Here is a 7,920-nt window from a genome sequence, read left to right as displayed (position 1 = left end):
ACCAGAGACCATACTTCCTGTGTGGTCCTTTCATTTGCCACCCAGAGTGCTGATTCATTGACTTTGGGGAGTTTTTTCCCGTTCTTTCCTCCTAAGTAGAGTCTGTCTGTGATGATAAACACGGGCCCTCGTGTACATGTGTGTGGGCCTGTGTGTCAGCAAACACACTGCCTTTCTGGAGTGCCGTGACTCCACAGGAGGATTGTGCCAAGTTAGCCCTTTTCTGAAAACCTTCCCGGGGATACTTCAAATCCAGAGCCATTACTCATGAAGCCAAGCGATGTTTCTTAGAATGCCAGCAGCTTGGTCTTCAGCAGCTTCGCACACCCTAGCAGGGGTGATCTGTAATTCTTTCGGGAGGATCAGAGGCGGCCTCTAGGTACTGGCATCTTTGTCAACCTACCCATTCCCAAAAGGAACCACAAACACAAAACTCCTCTTCCAAAAGGCCCTCCAGAGCACTTAACAAATGGTTCCAATCATGGTCCGAGGACATTCAACAAGTGAAGGAGGCATTCTTCCCTGATTTCTCAAGACAAACCCAACTCAAGGGCTGATGTTACCACCTTCCATATATAGATGAGCCCAGAGGGGTTGAAGGATCTGCTAACCAGCTCAGAACAAATGGAAGGGTGCGTCCTGTGAGTGTGCTCTGGCTCGCTGCTGCCCCTTCCCCATGCACGGTGGCCAGGAGAGACTCGACAGCTTTCTGGGGTTATACATGTGAGCCACATTCAAAGCAAAATTCTAAGAATAGGAGATGGAGGAGATTGGTATGCCTTGAAAGCACAAAGAGATGAATTTCCCATGGGACACAAGATCCCTAGATTCCAGCCAGAGGCCTTCAAGAATCTGGGGAGCCACCACTCCAAATAGTCCAAGATTCTTTAGAAAGAATAGAGAAAACAATTCCGGGGAAGACAGACAAAGGAGGGAAAATATGTATAAAAAACTAATATCATCCTCATGACAACCCTATAAAGTTGATACTAGGATCCCATATAACAAATGGGAAAATTTAGACATAGAGAGGATTAGGAACAGCTAGAGAGTAGAAATTCCAAGTCAGGTCTGTCAACCCTCAAAGCCTATCTAATTTTCTAGTATTCCAGGATGTCTACCTAAGGGAGATGGACAGAAAAAATACAAGATAATATTTCCCTGGATCTACTTTGTAGACAAAGCATAATGGGGAGGACTCAGAAAGGTACAAAGAAGGCAGATGCAGGTAGATGTGAAATCACACGTACACACATATGCACACACGCGTGATAAAGCCAAGGGCCCATGATCTCCACCAACCCAATGGGACTCATTCCATGACCCCCATCTCTACAGGGTGAATTGTGTTCCCCAAAAAAGACATGTCCAACTAACTCCCAGTCTCACAAATGTCACCTTATTTGGAAATAGGGTCTTTGAAGATGTGACAAGTTAAGAAAAGGCCAAACTGGATTAGGGTGTGTCCTAAGTCAATGTGACTGGTATCTTTGAAAGAAGGGGAAATTTGGAAACACCAGCAGAGAAGAATGTCATGTGACGACTGAGGCAGAGATTGATGTGCTGCAAGTCAAGGAGTGCCTAAGATTGCTCAAAAAGCACCAGAAGCTGGAAGAGGCAAGGAAGGATTCGGCCCCACAGGTGTTAGAGGGAGCCTGGTGCTGCCCACACCTTGACTTCAGACTTCCCACCTCCAGAAGTGAAAGAGAATCAGTTTCTGTTGTTTTAAGCGCCCACTTTGTGGTACTTCATGACAGCAGTCCAGGGGCTAGGACACCCAGTCTAGAGTATTTTGTTGTTATTGTTGTTGTTTTAAAGATTTATTTTTTATTTATTTCTCTCCCCTTCTGTGACTGCTTCTATCCTTATCAGCAGCACCAGGAATCTGTGTTTCTTTTTGTTGGGTCATCTTGTTGCGTCAGCTCTCCGTGTGTGCAGCGCCATTCTTGGGCAGGCTGCATTTTCTTTCATGCTGGGCAGCTCTCCTTACAGGGCGCACTCCTTGTGCGTGGGGCTCCCCTACGTGGGGGACACCCCCGCGTGGCATGGCACTCCTTGCGCGCATCAGCACTGTGCATGGGCCAGCTCATCACATGGGTCAGGAGGCCCTGGGTTTGAACCCTGGACCTCCCATGTGGCAGGCGGACACCCTATCTGTTGGACCAAATCCACTTCCCTGGAGTATTTTGGTTAAAGAAGTAATTCAAAAATCTTGGTTTTGTGCAGGGCTGCAAATTAAATTTGACTCTGAGAGGATGACTATACCCCACTCCCTGTCCTCGGGTAGCTGACATAGTCCAGCAGGGAAGAGAGGCAACCAACTAACCCATCAACCCTACTCTGAGGCAGAGTGAGGGTGCACCAGTACATGATTCCCTCAGGCTTGGGGTGCTGGAGAAGACCTCCAGGAAAGTAGCTTTTGCTCAGGATCTTGAAGAATAAAGTTTGCCATGGGCAAAGGAAAAGAAAGAAGGAAGGCATGAAGGACTAAGGAGAAGCCAAGAAGAGGGAGAAGAGGCTGGAAGGCATGTTAAAGATTTTAAGTTACATTCAGTAGGCAACAGAAAGTCAAGAAAGCTTTGAGAGGACCGAGTTGAGCAGTACTGACCGATACAGATTAGTGATTAGGAGGCCAATGTTGTGATCAAGATAGAGGTAAGGAGCCCTGGAGATGCAGCAGTGACTGAGTGAGGAGACTGAACGGGTGTAAGAGAAATTGCAGAAATAAAATGTCCAGAATTTGGTCACGAATTGGATTTGAGAAAGGAAAGGATAAGGATGAAACTACCTCCAGTTTCTATCTTAGATGACTAGAAGGATAGAGATAATATAGACTGAGCTAAGAGTCACAGCAAGTGAAGAATGTGTTTAGAGAATGAAGAAAGAGAAGATAATTATTTCAAGTCCGACAAATAGATTTTGAGGTGCCATTAGGACAACCAGGTGACTATATCCACTGAGCTACTGAAAGCATAAGCTAGAGCAGAGATCTGCAAATTACAGCTTGTGGGCAGCCTGTTTTTATAAATAAAGTTTTACTGAAACACAGCCATGCCCATTCACTTATTATCTACGAATGCTTTCACTTGAGTAGCTGCAGGAGAGGCTGTATGAGTTACAAGCCTAAAATATTTACCATCAGGCTCTGATTATAGGGAAAGTTTGCCAACCCTAATCTAGAGTCCAGAGAAGAGGTCAAAATGTCTATATAGGGAGCATATAATTGAGAAGAGCCCAAGAAAGGAACCTTGGGGGAAATATTTTAATCCATTAGCCATTCAAATAGTATTCGTTGAATGCTACTTTCTGTCATACACTGAGACACTGGCTTAAGTGGTGAGAAAAAAACAATGAACAAGACAGATATGTTCCCTACTCTCATGGATCTTACAGCAGAAGTAAAAGGAGAAAACAGCCAAATAACCAATTACCAGCAACGTCTATATCTTGTGGGTGAAAAGGAAGAGAGAACTGAATGGGGAAGAGCCAACAAACACACTTGGGCCAGCAGAAGACCAAGGAAGTACAGCAGCACAGAAACCAAGGAAGAAAGCCACGTGAAGAAGAAAGACACCGTCAGGCACGTCAAATGCTGTCAAGTGAAGGAGGTCTGGAAAGAGGCCATCGGAGTTTACCACAGACCTCTGAGCTCATTGTTGGCAGGGTGGAAAACAAACCAGTCTATAAGTAGTTAAGAAGTTAGCAATGAGGAAGTTGAAACAAGAGCATATGCTAATTTTTAAAGAGCTGTTTATATTCAGGAAGAGAACAATAACCAAGATGGGAGGTTAGGGGGAATTAAGGTCAGGAAGACTTGAGTATATTTATAAATAAAGAGGAAAGAAACACTAGAGAGCAAGAGATCGATGACTTAGGAAAAAGAAAATCATTTATGAGATGAGGTGTCAGAGGAAAAGGATATGTGTGTGTAACCCAAAGCACAGGTAGACTAAGAGAAAAAGAGCTGCATTTATTGGACACTTAGCAAGATGAGCATCTTGTATTGGGAGATACATTAAAGACAGAAATAGATGTATACATATGAAATAGAAATAGATATAGATGCTATAGAGTCTTTAATTCTCACCTTAACCCTGAAAGGTGTTTAATATTATCTACATTTTACAGATAGAGAAACTAGAACTTGGAAGTTTAGTAACTTGTCCAAGGGCCACATTTAATAAGTAGCAGAGCTGGGATTTCAAGCTGACTATTTAGCTCCAGAGTCTATGTACTTTTTTTATTTTTTTAAAGATTTATTTATTTATCCCCCCCCACACACACACACACACACTCCACGGCTTGTTGCATTCTTTGCTGTCTCTTCTCTGTGTCCATTCGCTGCACATTTTTTCTATATCTGCTCGTCTCCCTTTGCTGCATGATCTTGCTGCACCAGCTCTCCGCAGCGCACAGGCCAGCCTGCCTTCACAAGGAGGTCCCAGGACGCAAACCCAGGGCCTCCTCTGTGGTAGACAGGAGCCCAACTGATTTAGCCACAGCCCCTTCCCGAGTCTATGTACTTTTCACTTCATCTGATGCCACACTGGAAATGAAGTTCCTCCCTGAGATAGAAAGAAAGAAATGGAACCGGTGGGGATAAAAGAGGCTCTAATGCAGGAAAGGCTCTTCCCTCCAAGTCCAGATGAGCCTGTGTTAATACACAAGCTCATCCCACATGGATAGCCCAGAAGGTCACTCTCCCCAGGCTCTGTCCAGGTGGCACAGGTGGCACAGGGGAGCACGCGGCCCTGCCCTGCAGTGTACAGTCCCACTCCACAACGCTGGAGACGAAGCCGGGCCTCGAGCCTGCACCTGCATATCCCTACAGCTTCTCAGAATCCGATGGACAATTACGGAGAAGACAAACCAGGAAACTGCTCTCTCGAGCATCCCAATCTGGATCTAGGTTCAGTTTACCACGTGTTCAAGAGAAGTACGCTTTGTCTTGTTTTAATCTATTGTTGAATTATGCTTACACCTTGGACCTTTGTTTCACAGAATTCCAAAATACCTCAGATTTGAAGACAGAAAAGGAGCAAAGCCTTGACACTGAAATACAAGGTGGGAAAGTGGATGCTATACTATCTTCAAGATGATCAGGGAGGGTTTGAAAAATGGCACACATTTGTCTCCATGTTTGGCTTTTTAAAAAACTGAGTAAATCAAAGAATTCCAGCCTTAAGACAGGATCATGGGAGTTGCCTAGAATTGCAAATTTTCAGGTCATCCCCAAACCATATAACAGTTTGAATATCTAATGTACTGAATATTATTGATAAGGGCCGTGGGGGAGGGGCTGTGTGTTTCTTCATAAATAACCTGGGCTGTGTGTGTAAGCTAAATATGTTAATTTAAGCTTACCTGGAATGTGAGCGGTATGTGTTAATTCAAATTTACCTAGAGAGCATGTGTTAATTCAAGACCTATCTGATACTCAGATAAAACAGTTGAAACTCTAAGAAACTAACAAAAAAGCCTTTCGCATATGAACACCACCATTTAACTCCCAACTCCTACGTCATCTGTATAAAAGAAACCCATCACTTTCAAGAAACTACTTTGGAGTTTGTGTTCCTGAGTGTGATGGAGGTGGACTCACATATGACCTTTCTACACATGCCTCTTCTGTCACTTCTACTGGACCTGTGGTTGGCATTTGGGTTGGTGTATACTCAGGAGATCTGAATCTCTGGACTGTCCATGTGACAGCCAGGCCCTGAGCCTCAGCAGACTTGCAGCTCCTACCCTCTGGTTTGTTGGACTTACCCTGACCATCTAACAGGGAGGTGTAGAAGGTCAGCCACCACACCAGGGAGCCAAGAGTGCCTACAACTGCCAGCAGGAGAACTGCATCCAGCATCCATGTGGAATCTAAGCCCCCTCTTGATACAGAGGGGGACTGGACATAATCATCCCAAGGTCCACAGGATGGAGGAATAGAGTATGGATTAGAGTGGACTTACTGGTGTTCTGCTGGGGAACTCTTGTGATTAGTAAGGGAAGAAATTGTAGCATTGATGTGGAGAAAGTGGCCATGGTAGCTGCTGAGTGTAGGGAGAGGGAAGAAGAGACATGATGTGGGGGCATTTTCAGGATTTGGAGTTGTCCTGGCTGGTGCTGCAGGGACAGATGCTGGACATTGTGTGTCCTGCCACAGCCCACTGGGTGGACTGGGGGAGAGTGTAGACTACAATGTAGACCACTGTCCACGTGGTGCAGTAGTGCTCCACAATGTATTCACCAGGTGCAGTGAATGTGCCACGATGATGGAAGAGATTGTTGATGTGGGAGGAGTGGGGTGAGGGGGATAAGGGGTATACGGGGACCTCATATTTTTTTAATGTAACATTTAAAAGAAAATAAAGAAGAAGAAAAAATACAAAGAAAAAAAAGAAACCCAAAGATCCTATTCGAGGCTCGGGTTTTTGAACAGGAATGTTCCTGAGCCCAGCCTATCGTTAATAAATTTTCTTTCCCAAAATTATTACTAAGTCCTGGCCTTCCATGCATGATAACTGAATCTCTCTCCTTTCACAACATTTCAACCCATGTATTCTGAAAATAGGAGCAAAGTACATTAGCCTATTAAACTAATGCATTTATTAATCCAAATAAAGATTTTGAGAAAAAAAATACACAAGCTCAGAGCACAATTTTACCCTTTGAGCATTTTCCATTTGCTCCTCTAGATCTAATCTCTGTGTTTCTCCCGGAAGACTGACCCAAATGAGCAAGATGACTGGTTCCCTTTTCCTCTGGCTTCTGGGGGGTCCTGCCAAGGGAGACACTAGCTGGAGACTGAAGGGCAGGAAGAGAATGGGGACAGGGATTTGTCCCCCAGTTTCTTCCTTGCCATGTCCCCATGGATTGACCACATCCTTGCACCAAAGGCCAAAGCTCAAATCAAGTGTTCTCCTACTGCTGCCACGGCCCTTTCAGTTAACCTCCAGTACGCTTCTTCACCCCTTGCTGGTTTCCCTTAACTCCGTCTGCTCTTTGTAAAGAGTCCCTTTACGAAACACTCCACCATGACCCTGCCTGAGTGTGCCATCTGCATCCTGCTAAGACCTGGAGCAGCCATGTGGCCACATATTCCCGGATGCTCTTTCTGCATAACACAGTCACCCCCACGCACGCCCACATTCACCCATTTTCCCACACACTTAAATACCACATTCATATATGTACAACCACCACCCACAAGGTCTTCAGAATGGAAAAACTGAGGCCTTTTTCACAATATTAGAGAGTTCTGAGCTGGACTTTGGAGTTCAATACCAGTTCAAACCTCACGACCAGAACAGTTTAAGAATTAATGATGCTTAACCACAACTCTCAGTATTCTCAACTCCTCTGAACTCCCCTAAAGAAACGAATCCTGGTTTTGGCTGTCCCAGGTTCAGAAGTAGAGAGAAATGTACCAGATCTGGAGCTACAGTTAGGTACAGGTTCAAAAATCTTTCCAGCTCTGTCTTGAAAGGACGTTAGCCCATCTCTCTGTTAGGACCCATTCTCCGTGATAAGAATTGAATTTAAAATACTAATTTGCTTTTCAAATGTCATGAAAGAAATTGGTGCCCTCAGAACTGCAGCTTCCTTGCCCTCCTTTCTCTACCCTTCTCCCCACACCCCAGCCAAAAACAAAAAACAACCCTTGGTTATTGCTTTCATTGATGTCATTCACTTATCTGAGGAAAGTGAAACCACCTCGTGAGTTCTACTTTCGATGTGGAGTCTCTTTCTCAGGCTCTGTAGGAGCACCGCGAGGCCCTCATGCCTTGGAACAGCACTTCCTACAAGGGGGGCGAGCAGCGAAGGCAAGCTGCTGCTAGCATTCAGCCTGCCAAAGTCTCCAGGCCTAGCTGGGAGCCCTCGGGCCTGCTGCCACCTCACTCTCTTTTTATCTGAACCCCTTTT

At 45.0% G+C, this 7,920-nt stretch overlaps 1 non-coding gene across 1 annotated transcript; it reads left to right on the top strand.

Annotated features, from left to right (window-relative positions):
- The first annotated feature begins 4,673 nt into the window (after positions 1 to 4,673).
- On the top strand, positions 4,674 to 4,882 carry LOC111764411 (small nucleolar RNA SNORA73 family). Its single transcript, XR_002797028.1, has one exon. It is a non-coding gene; the product is annotated as a small nucleolar RNA SNORA73 family (small nucleolar RNA).
- Positions 4,883 to 7,920: the final 3,038 nt, after the last annotated feature.

This window comes from Dasypus novemcinctus, chromosome 27 (assembly GCF_030445035.2).
Source record: "Dasypus novemcinctus isolate mDasNov1 chromosome 27, mDasNov1.1.hap2, whole genome shotgun sequence".
NCBI lineage: Eukaryota > Metazoa > Chordata > Mammalia > Cingulata > Dasypodidae > Dasypus > Dasypus novemcinctus.
This window is presented reverse-complemented; position numbering and strand designations above follow the sequence as displayed.